Here is a 22,229-nt window from a genome sequence, read left to right on the forward strand (position 1 = left end):
GCGATTGCCGTTGATTTCGTTTTCGTTGTCTGTTTTAGTTTACAGCTGTACATGAAATGCCGAACAATAGGGAAATTGTTTGGAATAATTTAAATATCACTGGTCGGTAAAATTTATTCAATTCGTGGGAATAGAATCTTCATATTGTAAGTCGTATTACTTGTTCGATAGACATTATAGTGAGCGAGTTTTAAGACATAATTTTCAAAAGTTAGCCGCTAATCGGCCATAAATAACCATGCGATCCCATCCGCTTACAGTTTGTGGAGGCGGCTGGATTAAGTGGAATCGCAAATAATGTACCGTCATCCGGGGATACTTGCAACACTTTTGAACTTTGACTTAGTATAACTTTCGAAGTATAGCGTTTAGGTCCAAATGTAAGTAGCCAAAACTTGTATAGTGGTGAATACTTTTGATTTATGACTATGAGAAAAAATATAAACTAAGTGAATCTGCAGAATGAACCGAAAATAGGGGTGTTGCAAGTTACCCAGTAAACGGGGTTACTTGCAACACTTTTCTGATTTTGCATTTCTTATGATTTTATATCTGATTTCAAACCGCGAATGACTATTTTGTGATATTTTGAATGTATTTGTAGTAAAACAAGAGATACTGGAGGCGTTTTTTGTTTCCCAATTTCGTCTATCGCTTTTTTAAAGATATTCGATTAAAATGCAGCATGTCGGCGAACTCCAAATTGCCGTTTCCAGGCACGTGGAATTTTTCACAATTTTAATTTTTCTGGAGATGGTGGTAGACAAAATAATATCGTACAGATGCAAACTTACTTTGTACATACTGTCTATTACGATAATTTTCATTTTTACAAGTGCTGCAAGCCGTGCCATATTGGAAGTAACAACACGAATTCATCGTTTCTTCTCCAAGTTCAAAATATAAACAAAGCTCAAAGTTGCTATTTGTTAGCTTATATGATGCACTTATTGTGTACAGGAACCAAATAATAAAAAATAATTCCATGTCAATGAACTGACGCAACTTTGCACATCCATTTTTCCTACTCTGAAAGTGAAATTACTTTCCAATCGTATAAAAACAAGCAAAACAATGATGTAATGGATTAAACTTAACTAAACAATAGGTAAACATCCCTTCTTTAAAATGGCATTGGGTACAAATGGTTATGTTAACAAACAAATGCGTTAGAGCTGTCAAAAGCGCGATGCGCCAAAGTGTTGCAAGTAACCCCGGTGTTGCAAGTATCCCCGGATAACGGTAATTTTTTTAAATAGATGTGAGGTAGATTAAAAAGCAACTTCTTGGGTGGTGGTCAAACGCACCTTCTTTCCCCACAAAGACATCCACAAAGCCACCTGGAGATCACCTGACCAGTGAACTACGAACCAAATCGACCATATTCTCAACGAGGGCATTTCACGAAAATCACCAACGTACGCTCTCCATGCGGGTGCGGATATCGACTCGGACCATTACCTAGTAGCAGTAGGGTAAGGTGGTGCAGAATGCACTGCTTAAGCGAAACATCATTTTGCAGAGCAACGGCGTGTTTGTTCCACGTTTTTCAACTTCTAGAAGATTTTGGGATCTTTTTTACACTTACTCCTGGTGAAATTTCCTAACAAAAACTAGTATTTTTTGTTATTTTTGACGATTTTTGGCAAGAGTCAAAATCATTATGTGAGGCAGAACGCCAGGGCTTGTTCATTCACTTTGACTCAATTTTGATTCATTTGACAGTACGGTCTCAGCCGAGCAAAATTTAACAAAGTTGTATATGGAACATTTGTAGAACTAGTTATCATCTTCAATTTTGCTGAATAAAGTTTTGCTGTGTCTGTTGTAGTTACGATGCTACAATGCTAGTACGTCATTAGTAAATAAATGAGCATTCATTTAGTCACTAATAAGGTACTAGCATTGTAGCACCGTAAATACAAAAGATACAGTAAAACTTTATTCACCAAAATTGTAGATAATAACTGGTTCTACAAATTTCCCATAAATAACTTTGTCAAATTTTGCTCGACTGAGACGGTACTGTCAAATGAATCAACATTGAGTGAAAGTGAATGAACAAGCCCTGCAGAACGCCAAAGCCCGTGGACAAAACGCTCCAAGTTTGCCCAGCTAGGCGTTAAATGCAACCAAAAAATTTACCATTCAATCACGTGTTGGATAAACTCCTAAAACTAGGCTGCCGAAATGGCGAAAGCGTTCGTTGTAGCGTTTGTTGCAAACGCTTATTTACAGGGACATAATGGGTTCATTACTCAACATAATTGGCAATAAAATTTAATCATCTACTTTTCTCCAACTGATGTGTGATGAAATATTGTAAGTTAAACAATGTACAATTAGGTTTAAGGCAAATTCTAAGTCCTATACAATACATAATATTGCTACATTTTTCATAAATAATCCGAAACAAAAACAAACAGATGTACTGCAAATTAAAAATATTTTATTACTGTTCGATCCAGCTGTGATGCATTCTGCCCCTGTTTTGTATTTTGAAGTTTTTTGCAATATATGTGAAAAATATGCATAGTTAATGCCGTTTTTGTGGTGAATCATCGAGTATGACAGTATATCAATTAGATAGACTGTATTTATTATGAAATTTGCATACCGACTAGTGGTAAAAGCTTAAGAGAAAACCGTGATTTCTTACATGTGGAATGAGATCGCGGATAATCGCTTGATTTTATTGGATGTGGCTATGTTTGATGCTTTTAAATGCTACATAATTATGAATTAGCGTGGTTTACACCAAAATAAAATGCGCATTCATAATTTTACCAAATAGTTTCCGCGTTTTTAAGCAATTAATACCATGGGCCATTCTACCCCCACGGTGCGTTCTGGACAGTCCTACCCTACACGTGCGCTCACAACTATCGACGGTTTATACCTTGCGACAAAGCCGCCCTCCTCGGGTAAACATTCGGCAACTAATGTTTGGACTCATCACTGCGACCAGTATCGTTGATTTATTGTGATATCGCCCGGGTGTATGCTGTATGACCCGCACTGCATTTCTTTTGGCAATAACCGCTATTGAGTGAGCGATATGCTTATTAAATATTATGCGTGCTTTTGTGTACTGGGGTTTACTACAGTTACTATATATATAGGTCGGCGGATACAAAAATCGGGAGCCATTTAAACGTCAAAAGCGGAGCCTTGACGTGCCGATTTTTTTGAGTGTGGTGGTTTCATTAGGGTGATAAGGTACCCCGGTGCAAGTGGGAATACGGGGTAAGTAGGAACGGAGCTCATAACTGATTTTCTCTAATAAAACTTTCTAGAAACAAAAGATACAACTCCAACGCATAAATTAAAATTATAGTTTATTTTTAATTGGCTTTCCAAACACCAAAATTGAACTTTTACTTTGGGCCTCAGCTTTCGCATCTTTCTATAAATGATGGACGCATCTTATCTTATATCTTATCTTATCTTATCTTCTTATATCTTATCTTATATATATTATACTAGCTGACCCGACAAACTTCGTATTGCCACAAATTAACCTGTGTTGTACATAAATCATGAATCTCGGATGATCTTTGTCACAATCTCGAGTTTTGCAAGCCCCCCAGTGGGCGGCGCTTCCGACGGCGGGTCACCGGCAACACTCGCGACCGTCTCGTCCTGAATGATCTAGTGTTACTATAGATAGTTTTTGTGGTCTTGTATTGACTAATGTTTTATGGAAGACTCTAGAATTTCTCGAGTTCGATTAGTTTTTGAGTTTCGCAAAAATTTCTGTTTTATTTGTATGAGAGTCCATATCCCCCTACCACAGGGGTGAGAGGTCTCTAACTATCATAAAATAAATTCAAGACTCCAAAATCTCCCACATGCCAAATTTGGTTCCATTTGCTTGATTAGTTCTCAAGTTATAAGGAAATTTGAATTTCATTTGTATGGGAGTTCCTCTCTTAAAAGGGGAAGGGATCGTAATTCACCATAGAAAAAATTTCTGCCATCTAAAACTCCCACATGCCAAATTTGGTTCCATTTGATTGATTTGTTCTCGAGATAAGAGTAACTTTGCATTTCATTTGTATGGAAGCCCACTCTCTTAAAGGGGAGATGGGCCATAACACGCTTTCTAAAGAAGAGAGGGGTCTCAATTCACCATAGAAAAAAATCTTGCGTCCAAAGCCACTTACATGTCAAATTTGGTTCCATTTGCTTGATTAGTTCTCGAGTTATGAGGAAATTTGTTTTTCATTTGTATAGGAGCCCCCCCTCTTAAAAAGGTAAGGGGTCCTAATTCATCATAGAAAATATTTTTGCCTCCAGAAACCTCCACATGCCAAATTTGGTTCTATTTGCTTGATTAGTTCTCGAGTCATGAGGAAATTTGAATTTCGTTTGTATAGGAGCCCCCCTCCTAAAGTGAGTAGGGGTCCCAATTCATCATAGAAAAAAATTTTGTCTCCAAAAACACCCACGTGCCAAATTTGGTTCCATTTGATTGATTAGTTCTCGAGTTATGAGGAAATTTGTATTTCGTTTGTATAGGAGCCCCCCCCCTCTTAAAGTGGGGAGGGGTTCTAATTCACCATAGAAAATATTCATGCCCTAGAAAACTTTCACATGCCAAATTTGGTTTCATTTGCTTGATTAGCTCTCGAGTTATGAGGAAATTTGTATTTCATTTGTATAGGAGCCCCCCCTCCTAAAGTGAGGAGGGGTCCCAGTTCATCATAGAAAAAATTTTTGTCTCCAAAAACACCCACGTGTCAAATTTGGTTCCATTTGCTTGATTAGTTCTCGAGTTATGAGGAAATTTGTATTTCATTTGTATGGGAGCCCCCCCTCTTAGTGTGGGGAGGGGTCCTTATTTACCATAGAAAATATTCTTGCCCTCGAAAACTTTCACATGCCAAATTTTGTTCCATTTGCTTGATTAGTTCTTCAGTTATAAGGAAATTTGTATTTCATGTGTATAGGATCCCCCCTCCTAAAACGGGGAGGGGTCCCAATTCATCATAGAACAAATTTTTGTCTCCAAAAACACCCACATGCCAAATTTGGTTCTATTTGCTTAATTACTTCTCGAGTTATGAGGAAAATTGTGTTTCTTTTGTACAGGAGCCCCCCCTCTTAAAGTGGGGAGGGGTCCTAATTTACTATAGAAAATATTCTTGCCCTCGAAAACCTTTACATGCCAAATTTGGTTCCATTTGCTTGATTAGTTCTCGAGTTATGAGGAAATTTGAATGGAAGCCCCCCTTTTAAAGAGGAGAGGAGTTATAATTCCCCTTATAAAGAGGGGAGGGGTCTCAATTCACCATAGAATAAATTCTTGTCACCGAAAACACCCACATGCCAAATTTTGTTCTATTTGCTTGATTAGTTGTCGAGTTATGCAGAAATTTGTGTTTCATTTGTATGGGAGCCCCCCCTCTTAGTGGGGGGAGGGGTTTCTAACCATCAGTAAAACCTTTCCTGGCCCCAAAAAACCTCTACATGCATATTTTCATGCCGATTGGTTCAGTAGTTTTCGATTCTATAAGGAACATACGGACAGACAGACAGACAGACAGACAGACAGACAGACAGAAATCCTTCTTTATAGGTATAGATATATATATATAAAAATGAAATGCTGTTCGTGTGTCCGGTATAGACTCGCAAACCGCTCGACGGATTTTGATGAAACTTGGCATATACGTTGCGTATGATGTGAGGAATGTTGTTAGCATGGTTTTGTTCAATTTCTGTATATGGAAGTTTTCAAAATTTCGAAAATACTGCATATGGAACAAACTTCATTTCAATCGCATACATTCACTACTGTCGAAAAAGCAAAAACATCAAAGCAATCTCATGTCAGCACCAATTAATTTGTTGAATTTTACATACCTAAAATCAAAGCTTTTGCAGCATTGTCTGTATTTTACAAAACTTAACATAACATTTTAAAAGTATGCCACCAAAAAGGACTAAGGGAAACAGAACGTAGAGGATTAAGAGAAGAGCTGAAAGTGTTGAGCAGCGAGCGGAGAGAAACGAAGGAAACGGTATAGACTCGCAAACCGCCCGATGGATTTTGATGAAACTTACATACGCATTACATCTGATGTGAGGAATGTTGTTAGCAAGATTTGAGACCCCTCCCCCTCTAGAAGGGGGGGCTCCCATACAAATGAAACATAAATTTCTGCATAACTCGGGAACTAATCAAGCAAATGGCATCAAATTTGGCATGTGAAGGTTTTTGGAGGCAGAAACTTTGTCTATGGTAGATTGAGACCCCTCTGTCTTTTAAGAGGGGTGGCTAACATACAAATGAAACACAAATTTCTGCATAACTCGACTGTTAAACAAGCAAATGGCACCAAATTTGACATGTGGGACTTTCTAGAGACAGGATTTTTTTTTCTGTGGTGATTTGAGACCCCTCCCCTTTTAGTAGGGGGGGCTCCCATACAAATAAAACAAAAATTTCTGCATAAACCGACTGTTAATTAAGCAAATGGCACCAAATTTGACATGTGGGGCTTTCTAGAGACAGGATTTTTTCTATGGTGGATTGAGACCCCTTCCCTTTTAGAAGGGAGGGGGGGGGGGGCTCCCATACAAATGAAACAATTTTTTTTTGCATAATTCAAAAAGTAATCGAGTTCGAGAAATTTTAGATTCTTCCATAAAACATTAGTCAATAACAATACCACCAAAAACTAGATGATTCCGCCCATACGAAAAGATAGAATAAATTTGGAACAAAATTGTGAGAAAAAGTAATAATTATTTTAAAAACCAAATTGAAGAAAAAATACATTGTTGAAATGTAAATATAAAGAAAAAAATGTTAAAATTACTCTAAGTCTATGGTTTCTGACCAGTTTTCAACTGTTTTCAAACGAACTTCACTGATATTTATTGCGTTTTTGATAGCTTCGCTATTTTAAGGGTTAGTAAAAAAACTAAAATTGCTACGTGGTTTCACTTTCGTAGCACTTTCGTGCAACGTAAGAACTATTGAACTAATAAAAATTTATTTTGTAAGAACAATAAGTGATAGTGTCCAGTATATACTTTACATTATTAGTTGCTACGTGGTCTCAGAAATTTGCGGTATGATTTAGGAATATCTTGGTTTGTCGCAAAAAAGCTGTTGGTTGCAAGATTACAATTACCTTCAGCATTATGCATCTACCCCCTTTTTAGAATGGCGCAGCAACACGCGCCGGGTCATCTAGTCTTTCTATAAATGATGTTTTGATCCAGGCTTTCGTAAAGGTACATGGTTTTCTGACAGTAGGTAAACATAATTGGTGTATTAACAAGTTACACACGAAATCTAGTTGTATAATTTGGCAAACAGCAATAAATATATGGGTTGAAATAAAGGTGGCACTTCAGAGCACCCGAGGCAAGTGGGGCCTATTGAAAATAAAGCATTTCAGCACAAAGCTTCCAATTATAAAACATTTTTTAGATGTACTACAGAACATTTTCAGTTCAATTACATTACATTACAGAGGAATAACCACTTTGTGTACTGAATCGAAAATATTCGAGATTGTTATGAAAGGCACTTTATTAGTAGCCAACCAGAATTATATAAGCACACTACAATATGGATTCTTTCCTGGGCGATCTGTTGAAACGAATTTGGTGAACTTCACATCTTTCTGCTTAAATAGTATAAGCTCCAAAACGCAAGTGGATACAGTTGATACTGATTTGAAAGCCGCTTTTGATACCGTTAATCATTCTATTCTTTCGAGCAAGTTGAAGAAACTTGGGTGTACCACAAGATTGTGCAGATGGTTGGAAACTTACCTTAAGGATAGGCAACTATTCGTACAACTTGGAAACTGCCGGTTTGCCGCGTTTACAAATGGTTCTGGCGTGGCATAGGGTAACAATTTGGGACCACTGCTATTCTGTATCTACATAAATGATGCAGCTTTACTACTCAATGAAGGTGGAAGGCTTTTCTTCGCTGATGATCTAAAAATCTATCTTGGCGTCAGAAGGATCGAAGACTGCAGAGTGTTGCACAAGCTTCTGGACTCGTTTAGTGACTGGTGCGTAAGGAATCAATTGTTACTGAGTGTGGAGAAATGTTGAGTCATCAGTATCCATCACACTAGAAGCGCTATAGAGTTCGATTATTAAATTTCCAGAGCCAAACTGAATAGGGTAGAATAGGTCAAGGATCTTGGAGTATTACTTGACGAGAAACTCACCATGAAGTCCCACATTTCTGCCATCATTGACAAGTCCAATTGTAGTCTTGGGTTCACATTTAAGATCGCTGGGAAACTCAATGACGCGCTTTGCTTCAAAGCTCTCTATTGCTCTATTGTACCGTCGACACTGGAATTTGCGAGCATCGTTTGGAACCCGCATGAGTCTATCTGGTCCGCCAGACTGGAAAACGAACAGCGAAAATTTGTTCGTCATGCACTTCGTCATCTTCCTTGGAGGGATCAGCAATATTTAACACCGTACGAAGCCCTCTGTCGTTTGTTGGGTTTAAGCACACTAGGTCGACGTAGACAGGTTTCGCAATTTATGGCTGCTGCAAGCTTTAACTGGCGAATATGACGCAGCGGACATCCTATCGTAAATCGGACTCTACGCCACTTCAAGAATTTTACGACCCAGAATGATGCTACAAGAAGACTCCTATTCAACGCAATATGCTGCCAACTCTCTCAGCGCTCCCATGATCAGACAATTCAACTGCTTTGCTGACTTTTTTAATTTTGACGAACCATCACGCATTTACCGCCAACGAACTCTTGCACTTGACAATGTAAATACTAGCAATTAAGTAACCTTTAAGTGTTAATTTAGACCCAAATTGTCCGATGAATTGTACGAATAAATAAATAACAAATAACAAATATAATATTTATATCAGTAAAACTTTAAAATAAGACCGAAAAGGGTCAAAGCAAGGGGACCCAAAAGAGAAGACTATCAGTTGAGGACCATTTTGGCGACACATAACCAATGTTATGTGACTCTTTAAGTTAATATAATTAAGTTAATCTGCAACTGGCAGTGAAACAATAAAGTGCAGTTATAACAACTAGCGTAACTATTTGTTACGATAATTTCACTATTAGCCCTGTCGCATTGTGCATGGTAGAACAAACATTTCATAATCGTAGTGCTATTAAAGAATGGTTAATCATAAATTACGTCTCGCAAGAATTGGATACAGCTAGATATTCAACTACATTGCGTTATAATCCTGCATTACTGCGTAATTGCTCACAGATTACGTTTTATATTAATTATAAAGTCGCCTGTCGTGCTTCAATAGTAATCTGATTCTGTTACGGCATATTTAGATGATAGACTAATCTCATGTTTTAGTCTTGACCTTGAAATGCGGTCATTCATATATATTGATATTTTTTTGAAACGATGGTTCTACAATTGATGAAGGGACGGTAGGGGAAAGAAATGAAAATTGTTTGGTGAAGGAGGGGGAAGAGCGGAAAGGTGAGGAGGAGGGGGGGGGAGATATCGGTAGCTACGCTTAACAACTAGTCGTTTTGACTCCTACCTTTTGTCCAATGCTGGAAGGTGCATGAGTCGAACCAAGCTATAATATGAGATTATAACCGGATTCGGCGGGTGTTGTGGGTTCGAATACACTTTGGTGGAAGCACCCCCCCCCCCTTTGTGCTTTATGACGAGCTTGAGATGTTCAAAAGAATCACACGTGGCACGCACCTGGTCCATAGGCACTCGTCCCAGAACTTGGAAATAAGCTTCTTAAAATGGTCCATAGTGCTCACTTTATGTTCGCTCTGCTTGGCCAGCATGTACGTCCAGGGGATTAAGATCCGGGGAGCTTGGAGGCTACAAAGTCTTATCGAGAAAATCAGTCAAATTCTCCCGACACCTCGCTTGGACGATATTCGCCGTGTGGGCCGGTGCGCCATCCTATTGAAAGATGTAATGATCTTTCCCGTAGAGGTCACGAAGTGTCGGGGCCACAACCTTCTCCAGAACCTCGGTCTTATAGTACGCGGCGTTGATTTTCACGTTTTTCTCGAGTAACACCAGTGGAAGCTTCCCACGCTTGAATACGGCCCCCCAAACCATCACCGACACGGCACTCTGGAACCGCGGGATGTTTATATGGGATGGGGGGATGCTGGCCAACGTCGGCGCTCACAGCCGATCATTTTGGACATTGTGCAGCTGTTGCCAGTTGAAAAGTTTCTGATCAGCAAACACGAACCCCTGATCAGCGTGCCGCGAAAGTATCAGTTTTGCTCTGTTCAGCCCCTTCTTCGTTGTAGCCTCCGTTACCCCGTGAACCTTGCGTTTCTTATACGGCTTGCATCCCAGGTCCTTCGCCATGATGATGTGGGCAGTCCCAATCTACACATCCAGGTCAACAGCGGTCTTCCGGATCGAGCGGTTAATTTTTCGACGAACCCGCTCCCTCACCACCTTGATGGCTGCTGGCGTCCTCACCGAACGCGGCCAGCTGGATCTAGCACGATCCTTGCCCGAGCCCACCTCCCGGTACCGACGAACGGTGTTATAGATGAAATTCCGCTTCACCCCGTGGGATTTCAACTGCCGAAATATGTCGCCGGGTCGCTCACCTCTCGCAAACAACTTTACTACGACTTTGCAGTACTCCTTCATCGCGCGAGGTAAAAAAATAACAAATGACATCAAGTCGACACCTTGTGCGTCGGTTAGCCTATATATAAGGTTAAAGCTGACACCAATACCAATACACAGAATGCACATGATGCCACTTACACAACGATGAAAAGTTGTATTCGAACTTATTGAACACCCTGTACACACTCGCAAACACACAGTCTCGTAGCGTCTTTCTGCATAACCACTCACGTGGCAAATAACTCGTAAGCAGCCAGCTGGCCGTGAGGGCTAGCGGCATGCTGGGATACAGATTTTGCATTACTTTTGGTTTTCTTCTTCATCTTACGCCCTCGATTCTACACGCGGGAGGGAGTGCGAGTCCTCGCGAGTGATCGGTATCAGTTGCTCAGGCTGTAGTAGCGTGCGAGGGCGACGACCGTGGCTCTCAGCTAAATACACACTCGCAAAAGTCGTTGCAGTGCAAGAATAAACAAGAGCGGGAGTCCGAAAGGAATGCTTATGCAGATTTGTTCAGTAGAATGAGTACGCGTGTGTGAGAAAATTAGCCCACACAAGTGCGGGCTTCGTAACACTGGTCACAGTCAACCGCCATTTCTTTTGAATAATTGTCGGTTTCTTATAACCCATTATTAGAATGATAAACTTTCAAAAACGAAAAAGTTTGGTTCATATTTCCTGTTACTTCAGAAACTTCGTCCTCATACCTTGCTACTTTATCGAAGATGAATCTGCTCATTGCGGATTCTGAAGAGATTCGAAAATCTCTCCCGAACAATCAATGTCACTTTGATTGTTGATTGTTTTGTTGCGAATAGATTTTCATCAGGATGACGTGGAGCGCAAACGGAAAGCGAAGAATGGCCTAGGCGTATGAACCATACACTGCAGGCACTACTTGGAATGATCCTCAAAGTACACTTGTCGAAAGTTGGGAGAGTATAATGGGTCGGTGACGTCGCAAGAATTCCGGATGACCGTGCAGTGGATCTTTTCTCTCCTAGACCTTCATCGGTCTTAAGGGCCTCATACACGTATGCATATGTTAGACTGGAGGCATTATTTTACCAATTTTAGAAGGTTTACCTTTCCACATCGCGATTATTGGGTAAGTGCAAGATATGCATGTATTAAAGCATAGACAAAAAACCCGATTTAATCCACCTAGTGGTGAAAGGAACCTTCGTTATACGGTCTTACTTGGTATTTGAGATAGAAATCGACACGTTTTCGGAACATAATTCATCTATTGGTTAACGTTGCGTAATGCGTTGGTTTACATAAAAATTTTGAAAATTGAATAAGTTTACAAATTTTGAACAAAATAGGAACACTTTTAAATTTTTATAGATCCTTTTTTCATGAAATTGCTGAGTAAGGATAAATAAGTTGTTATTAATTTGAGTAAGTGCCAATAAAAATTTTAAGAGGAAATCTTATTGTTTATCACATACATTGCCTAGTAAAGGTCTAGTTTATAGGTTTTTGAACTATGCATAATTTCCTGTAACGCCATTCTATTTGATTCACATCAATAGAGTTTTCTTGGATAATTTTCATCAATTTTTATTAACCTTCGGTTACTCACGCTGTTGTGTTTTGTACAACACGTGTAGGTTTTTCAATGCCATACTGTTATAAAGTTACAAATCGTTGTTTAACTAACGTATATTCTTCAATAAACTTATTCTGAGCAAAATGTCATAATTATTCAATGCATTAATAAATTAAATTGTTGGGAAAATAGATCAGCATAAACCACCATCACAGAAACGAAACAATTAGCATGCGAGGTGTACCGCAATTGACCCCAAGTGGAATTTTCTCTCGTTTCTTCATATGGAAAAATGGTGTCTGTATGCAGCAAAACTAGCCAATGTAAAATGTTTAAAATGTATCCGTCTGCTGGTAGTCGAGTAATTCGTAGTCAAAATTAAGGTATTTTTTATAATCAAAGTTCTACAATTCCTAAACAAGCAAACATAGAGGTATACTATTTTCAGCAAAGTTGTGTATTTTTATCATTTGTACAACTTTGTAATACAAGCAGAAGTCATACAACAATTACAAAAGGAGCAAAAATATAAAAACTGAGTTTTCAAATTCATATACAATAAATAAGATTTTTCTATCTTAGCTGCAGAGATGGAAGGTTACTGTCTTTAGCAAAATTTCTTGTAATAATATGCTCTATAACTTTGCAGAACACATCAATGTGTTATATTGACACTGAAGAAAAATAATTTTTTTTATTTCACTTTTAGGGGGATTAATCAAAGTTTAGATTCCACCAGACGATAGAGCTTTTAATTTCAAGAAACTATTCTAAAGTTTCGATAAACCTAAAACCAAGTTTTCCCAGTCAAACCTCTAGTGCGCACGTTTTCTTTGGTTTGGGGTTATAGTGCGCGCGAGTAACTGTGTTACAAAAGTTGGCGCGAGTGTTCGAGGGTTAATATCTTTTGACCGGTACAACCAATTCTTATGAAATTTTGCATATATATTCGTAGTGTCAAAACCTCTCGTTTGATATTAAAATAATTGAAATTAGGTAAATTATCTTGGTTAAAATCATTATAAATTATTGCAAATTTTGGTGTGGTGTATACGGTTGCTCATAACTTTCAAATTAAACGTCCAATCAAAAAATCATTCAATAGTGATCTATTAGGATATATTATCTTTCAAATGAGACTAATAACGCATAAATCGGTTTGGCCATCTCTAAGAAACAGGCGATAATTATTACCTTGTCAAAACAGGTTTTTAAGCTTAACTTTTAAACTACTTGTTTGTTTTCAATTAAAAATTTCTGAATAACTTAGCTTTAATAAGGGCTTTCATTTGATACTAAGATCGTTAAAATCGGTCATGTAGTTCTAGAGAAACCCGTGTCACGTATTTTTCACATTTTTGTTTATAACTTTTAAACGAAACGTCGTGTCACGAAGCAACTCAATAGTGATCTACTAGACAATAATATCTTTCAAACAAGAGTAATAGCGAACGATTCGGTTCAGCCATCTCTGAGAAACAGGCGATAGAAAAAATCATTACATACATACACACACACACACACAGACATTGCTCAAATCGTCGAGCCCTATCGATTGGTATATGTGACTTGGCCCTCCGGGCCTCGGATCAATTTCTTTTTTTTCGACCAATTTTTAAACCTTTGTTATAGTATAACAAAGGTAATTATAGTATAACAAAGGTAAAACAAAATTTTATGCATTATTACAAAAGTTATAAGATAAATTTAAGTGTTCGAAGTTTGTATAACGTTTTGAAGAGTAATTTGAACTTCGAACAGGTACGAATAATGTTTGGTTTTTCCGGTTTTTTTTTCGGGAAAATGAATTGTCTGCATTGTCAAGCTGTACAAAATCAACTTACTTTAGATGTGGTGCATGGATTTCGAAAATATTAGTAATTGCATGCAGAAGTATGGATTGAAACTAATTATTGTGTGAAAAATTTATATCATACTGCTAGCGTTCAGTGGATTTAAAACGACAGTGTTTAGAAAAAGGAAAAAAAATCACTTATTTAAGTTGAATGTTGATTAAAGACATTAAGATGTCGATGTCTGAGACTGAAATATTCGAGCTTTGAATATCGACCATGAAAGTGTTCGAAGTTTGAACCAAAACCAAACTGCAGTTTTTAGTGTTTTTCAATATAAAATAACAAATTTCCCGCGAAAATGAATAAATTGTCATGCTATTAAACCATTGATTGGGGTAGAATAAAGATGTTTTCAAACATTTTTCCTTGAAGAAAGTTTCAGCATAGCCAGTGGTAAGAATCGTAGCTCGCTCTTGACACATTTTGTACAAAGCTAAAAGTATCAGTAAACTAACGTAAAGTAATTTTAGTTTGTGATAGACAAAACATTTCGTTGCGGTTTAATTATTTATATATTTATTTTTCTGCCAGTATTATAAAATGATAATTGAAAAACCCGAATTAATCCACCTAGCGGCGTGACATAGCCGTTCTACTGCCACAATAATCATTATTTAATTTCTCAGGAACATCTATAATTAACTTGACTATATTTTTAAATATCCGTTCCGTATTCTTCAAAATCCTTATTTACCAGTAAAATTCACAACGTATTGCGTAGAGTAATTATATTTTCTTTCCTTGGGTGCGTAAATACTTGTAAGCGTCATTTATGTTACTTGATTATTTAGTTTTATAATCGGTCGGCCTTAACTTTCGGGCTTCAGAGCCAGATGCGAAATTTGTTTTGAATTGACAATATGAAATATGTGTTCATAGCAGATTTTTTGATATTTTGATATTAATACCATGCGTTCAAAATCATGATATTAATACCATGCGTTCAAATTGCATCTTTGAAAAACAAGAGTTCAGAAAAATTATTATTATACTTCACTTTTGAAGAAAAAGGATATCGACAACAAAATGATTAATCTCAAAATTTTACTATTAGTTTGCTTGGCTTCAATTGTGCAATATATCTGAATCAGAAAAAATAACTGAATAGAGCATTAGATATGAAAAACAGAAATTGAACTTTTTCTTAGCTGGCACTCCTTCAGATAATTATTTATGCATAAAAGTCAAAACTTATGCTTCTTTTGAATGTACTTTCATGAAAAGATAGTAATTAGCTTGATCGCATCGTTTTTACAATGTTAGTGGGTTAGGAAAACAAGACGAGGTCGAAAAATAGTCCAAAAGCTGCGCCATAAACATGCTTGAGAATGGGAAATATGATCGATATGATTTCCAGTGCTTGTCAATTTTGATTTATTTATTAAAACATGACACATGACATAAGACATCTGTCCTTTAAAATGTCACTAACGAATCTTATGTTTACTTCCTATTTTTTATATAACATTTCTAAGCTCTAGTATCTATTGATTGAAAAGAGCATCTATTGATGCGCAGAATTTGTTTGAAATTTGTACAAATTTATTTGGAAAAATCAACTCACCAGTATTTTTTGAATATCAAAAAATCTGCTATGAACACATGCTTAAATAAACTGCTTTTCTTCGCTTTTTGCTTTTCTTGTACAATTGTGAGTAACAGCAAGTGAAGAAAATGACAATTGAAATCTGAAATCAAAGAAAAGAAAAAACTTTTCGATTGAATCCCACTATTTAATATTTATTTGCAACAGATACGTAGTTCACCTACGACGTGCAGACTTCATCAGTGTCTTATTTCAAAGCGTATACGTATCTGTCGCGAATAAATATTGAATAGTGGAATTTAGTCGGTAAAAGCTTTATCTTTTCCTTAAATTCAGAGTTCGTATTCCACTAAGAGGCTTCAAAAACTTCAGACAATTGACATGTCTCTCACTTGTCTTGAATTTCAATGCAAATTTGAAAATTGCAAATTGTCATCACATACACACATATACACATACATACACACATACATACATACATACATACATACATACATACATACATACATACATACATACATACATACATACATACATACATGCATACATACATACATACATACATACATACATACATACATACATACATACATACATACATACATACATACATACATACATACATATATACACACATACAGCACACACATTGAATACAATCAACATTTGATTGATATGTTTTGATTTTACACGTTTTAACGGTTTAATATACGGTGCTCAAGTGTTAAAGTTTGAATAACTTTTGAATGAACCGTCCGATTTTAAATAACTCGGGTTTATTTGATAGATCTCAGCAGTAATTTTCAAATAATAATAAAATGTGTGATGTTTTTCATTGAATTAATGCTTGTATGTTACAAAAATATGTTTTAAATACTATTTTTTCACATTTCTTTATGTAACTTTCAAACTACAAGTCCAATCGTCATGGAATTTGAAAGTTAAGGCTCCTCTTTCATATGCAATCAATTTTGTTCAAATCGGTCAAGGGACCTATGGGTTAATGAAGTCCCATATTTTTCGTATTTTTATACATAACTTTTGAACTAAAAGTCCGATCAAAATGAAATTCAATAGCGACCTATGGGACACCTAGACCTTTCATTTGACTCTAAGAACATTAAAATCGGTCCAGCCATCTCCGAGAAAAGTGAGTGAGATTAAAAGCGTTACATACACACACACATACATACACACACACAGAAAATGCTCAGTTTTCAAAACTGAGTCGAATGGTATATGACATTCGGCCCGCAGGACCTTCTTACCATTTCCGGTTTTCCAAGTGATTTCTATACCTTTATACTATATATTTATATAGTAGAAAGGCAAAAAGGATTTTGTCTTAGTTTTGCCTTTCTACTATATAAATATATAGTATAAAGGTATAGAAATCACTTGGAAAACCGGAAATGGAAAGAAGGTCCTGCGGGCCGAATGTTATATACCATTCGACTCAGTTTCGAAAACTGAGCATTTTCTGTGTGTGTATGTATGTGTGTGTGTGTGTGTGTGTGTGTGTGTGTGTGTGTGTGTGTGTGTGTGTGTGTGTGTGTGTGTGTGTGTGTGTGTGTGTGTGTGTGTGTGTGTGTGTGTGTGTGTGTGTGTGTGTGTGTGTGTATGTAACGCTTTTAATCTCACTCACTTTTCTCGGAGATGGCTGGACCGATTTTTATGTTCTTAGTGTCAAATGAAAGGTCTAGGTTTCCCATTGGTCGCTATTGAATTTCATACTGATCGGACTTTTAGTTCAAAAGTTATGTATAAAAATACGAAAAATATGGGACTTCATTATCTCATAGATCCCTTAACCGATTTGAACAAAATTGATTGCATATGAAAGAGGAGCCTTACAAACCCTTAACTTCCAAATTTCATGATGATTGGACTTGTAGTTTGAAAGTTACATAAAGAAATGTGAAAAAATAGTATTTAAAACATATTTTTGTAACATTTAAGAATTAATTCAATGAAAAACATCACACATTTTATTATTATTTGAAAATTACTGCTGAGATCTATCAAACGAAACCGAGTTATTTAAAATCGGACGGTTCATTCAAAAGTTATTCAAACTTTAACACTTAAGCACCGTATATTAAACCGTTAAAACGTGTGAAATCAAAACATATCAATCAAATGTTGATTGTATTCAATGTATGTATGTATGTATGTATGTATGTATGTATGTATGTATGTATGTATGTATGTATGTATGTATGTATGTATGTATGTATGTATGTATGTATGTATGTATGTATGTATGTATGTATGTATGTATGTATGTATGTATGTATGTATGTATGTATGTATGTATGTATGTATGTATGTATGTATTTATGTATGTATGTATGTATTTATGTATGTATGTATGTATTTATGTATGTATGTATGTATGTATGTATGTATGTATGTATGTATGTATGTATGTATGTATGTATGTATGTATGTATGTATGTATGTATGTATGTATGTATGTGTATGTAATGACAATTTGCAATGAAATTCAAGAAAAGTGAGAAACATGTCAATAGTCTGAAGTTTTTGAAGCCTCTTAGTGGAATACGAACTCTGAAATAAAAGAAAAGAAAAACACTTTTACCGACTAAATTCCATTATTTAATATTTATTCGCGACAGATACGTATACGCTTTGAAATAAGACACTGATGAAGCCTGCACGTCGTAGACGAACTACGTATCTGTCGCAAATAAATATTAAATAGCGGGATTCAATTGCAAAGTTTTTTCTTTTCTTTGATTTTAGATTTCAATTGTCATTTTCTTCACTTGCTGTTACTCACAATTGTACAAGAAAAGCAAAAAGCGAAAAAAAGCAGTTAATTTAAGCATGTAAGTATAGTGGTATATAGGATTAAAAATACTAATGAGTTGATTTTTCCAAATAAATTTATACGAATTTCAAACAAATTTTGCGCATCAATAGATGCTCTTTTCAATCATTAGATATTAGAACTTAGAAATGTTATTTGAAAAATGGGAAGTAAACGGTGCACGGTAGTAATTTTGTAAGATTTGTTTTCGTTAGTGACATTTTAAAGGACAGATGTCTTATGTCATGTATCATGTTTTAATAAATAAAATCAAAAATAACAAGCACTGGAAATCATATCGATCATATTTCTCATTCTCAAGCATGTTTATGGCGCAGTTTTTGCAATATTTTTCGACCTCATCTTATTTTCCTAACCCTCTAACATTGGAAAAACGATGTGATCAAGTTAATGACTATCTTTTCATGAAAGTACTTTCAAAAGAAGCTTAAGTTTTGATTTTCATGCAAAAATAATTATCTGAAGGAGCGCCAGCTAAGAAAAAGTTCAATTTCTCTTTTTCATATCTAATGCTCTATTCAGTTATTTTTTCTAATTCAGATATATTGCAAAATTGAAGCCAAGCAAACTAATAGTAAAATTTTGAGATTAATCATTTTGTTGTAGATATCCTTTTTCTTCAAAAGCGAAATATAATAATTTTTCTGAACTCTTGTTTTTCAAAGATGCTAACTTTAGAACGCATGGTATTAATATCAAAATATCAAAAAAATCTACCCTTTGGGTTACAACCACTCAAAAAAAATATCAAAAAATATGCTATGAACACATATTTCATATTGTCAGTTCAAAACAAGTTTCGTATGTGGCTCTGAAACCCAAAAGTTAAGGCCGACCGATTATAAAACTAAATAAGGTGTTCATCAAATAACATAAATGACGCTTACAAGTATTTACGCAGCCAAGGAAAGAAAATATAATTATTCTACGCAAAACGTTGTGAATTTTACTGGCAAATAAGGATTTTGAGGAATACGGAACGGATATTTAAAAATATAGTCAAGTTAATTATAGATGTTCCTGAGAAATTAAATAATGATTATTGTGGCAGTAGAAAGGCTAGGTCACGCCGCTAGGTGGATTAATTCGGGTTTATTACAGATTTTACTAAGACGTTTTGAAAAAAAAAATAACAAAAAAGGTTGATAAAATATTTTTATCAGAAATTGTACAGTATTTCCTTCTGCTAATGAAATTGATTGAATATAACTAGTAGAAAAGAAATTCTGTAGATTTTGCATTAATCATTGACTTTGATTATACATATGATAAAATGTTAATAAATATTTTAAATTTTACCACTTTTCCAAACTGCAATATTATTTCAGCTCTAGTCAACATTGTCTGGATAAACACACAGGTGATTAATTTCTATGCTGCATAACAAATAAATTGCATTACATACATAAACAGATGGATTGCATGACGTACATAAAAGTACATAATAGCAGAATGAGTAACGTTGACACATAGAATGGTTAGGAGCTTTAGTTCATATTATCTCTATGATTATGAAATTGCTGGCCATTTGAAAATAGAATGTAAAATGGAAATTTGATAGATTGACTACCAGTTCATTTCGGGCCTTCAAAAGTGCATAGCTCACCTTAGTGTCCTTAGTATCTACGCAACCGGTAACGAGCGAGGACCCGTTGGGATTCAGTCCGTTCGTCCCGACATGCACCAGACTTAGATGCGTCGATTGCTGCAACTGCTGTTGCTGCTGCTGCTGCTGCTGGTGCAGATGCGAGTGCACCCCACCGGGAACCGAAGGCGATGACGGGGACGATTTCAGTTCTTTCTTTTCAACAATAAAATTCTTAAGCTCTAGTTCGGTGCCGCCGGTTGTTCCGTTCACAGCTCGATGATGACTGTTAGCGGTACCGGCCAGGTGGTTGTTGTTGACACGGTCGTCAATTAAGTTATTCCCAGTACCGATGATGGTCCCGGTGGTGGCGTCGACGGAAATGCTATTGCTGTTATTGCTGCTGCCGTTGCTATTGTTGTTGCTGTTGCTGCTGCCGCCGCTGTTCACACTTGACTTGTGTGGAAATTCCATTCGCTCGTGGCCATTCTGGTTATTGGCAGCGTTCGGGGTGCTCGTGGCGGCGGTAGTGGTGGCACCACTTCCGTTGGTATTAGTGGTATTGTTCACCGCTGCAGCGGTATTGTTTGCGTTGGTGGTACTGTTTTGGTGATATGTTTTCTGATTTTGATGCGGCTGCTGATGGTGCTGCTGGTGATGCTGGTGCTGCTGGTGGTGGTGCTGGTTGTGATGTGGATGGGGCGGAATTTGTTGCTGAATTTGCTGTTGTTGCTGTTGTTGTTGTTGTTGTGGCTGTTGATTATAGTCCAACAGGGTGGCATTGCCGGTTGCGTTGGTTTGCAGTGGGGTGAAGGTGACTGTCAGCTGGGTGTTTCCGGCTGCCGCTAGAATACCGCGCTCGTTCAACGATCGAAGCTGGTCGATGGACCGGTGGAATTGGGCGTAGTCACCTGCGGCAGCAATTTCACCGATCAGTGGCGAGTTGTGATAATCCAACCCCCCGCCGGGACGGGAATACTCGACAATGCGTCCCTCCAGCTTGACACGGTTGCACAAGGATTGATTGGTGCACTCTGCCGCGCGAATGACAATATTGTTTTGGAATATATTTTTTTGTCCACTTTACTTCGCACGATGTATGTTTCGAAATTTGCTAAGTTCGTTGATTGTGGTGGAGATGAGTAATGCTAGCTTGAGATAGGAACCAACTGTACTCCATTAGATTTTATTTGGAATTTGACTACGCACAACGGTTATACTGTTAAGTTGAGTAAAGAGAAAAATTAAATAAAAACCCATCCTCTTCCTGCAATAACGTTCCATTTTTAAATATTCATAATTCAAATAAAATCCCTGAATTAATATCTAATCTTGTAATGAGTCTCCATTTTTGTGTGTTTTTATAACAAATATTTGGAAAATAAAATTTAGCACCATGCTTTATTCCGGTTGCAAATAGAAGCAGCGCCAGCGCTTCCATATTATGTTTGGTTAATGTGTATCATTTAACACATTTATATGGTACTAGCTGACCCGACAAACTTCGTATTGCCACAAATTAACCTGTGTTGTACATAAATCATGAATCTCGGATGATCTTTGTCACTATCTCGAGTTTTGCAAGCTCCCCAGTGGGCGGCGCTTCCGACGGCGGGTCACCGGCAACACTCGCGACCGGCTCGTCCTGAATGATCTAGTGTTACTATAGATAGTTTTTGTGGTCTTGTTATTGATTAATGTTTTATGGAAGAGTCTCGAATTTCTCGAGTTGGATTAGTTTTTGAGTTTCGCAAAAATTTCTGTTTTATTTGTATGAGAGTCCATATCCCCCTACCACAGGGGTGAGAGGTCTCTATAGGGTAACTATCATAAAATAAATTCAAGACTCAAAAATCTCCTACATGCTAAATTTGGTTCCATTTGCTTGATTAGTACTCAAATTATAAGGAAATTTGTATTTCATTTGTATGGGAGCCCACCCTCTTAAAAGGGAAAGGGGTCGTAATACACCACAGAAAAAAAATTCTGCCATCTAAAACTCTCACATGCCAAATTTGGTTCCATTTGCTTGATTAGTTCTAAAGTTATGAGCAAATTTGTATTTCGTTTGAATGGGAGCCCCCCCCCTCCTAAAAAGGTAAGAAGTCCTAATTCATAATGGGAAAAATGGTTGCCTCCAAAAACACCCACATGCCAAATATGGTTCCATTTGCTTGATTAGTTCTCGAATTATGAGGAAATTTGTATTTCAT

At 36.8% G+C, this 22,229-nt stretch overlaps 1 protein-coding gene across 1 annotated transcript in view; it reads right to left on the reverse strand.

The window, feature by feature from the left end:
* The window catches only part of LOC128742380 (zinc finger protein rotund), a 135,502-nt gene that overhangs the window by 1,733 nt on the left and 111,540 nt on the right, over positions 1 to 22,229 (reverse strand). The gene's annotated exons all lie outside the window — the stretch shown is intronic.

This window comes from Sabethes cyaneus, chromosome 3 (genome assembly GCF_943734655.1).
Source record: "Sabethes cyaneus chromosome 3, idSabCyanKW18_F2, whole genome shotgun sequence".
Classification (NCBI taxonomy): Eukaryota; Metazoa; Arthropoda; class Insecta; order Diptera; family Culicidae; genus Sabethes; species Sabethes cyaneus.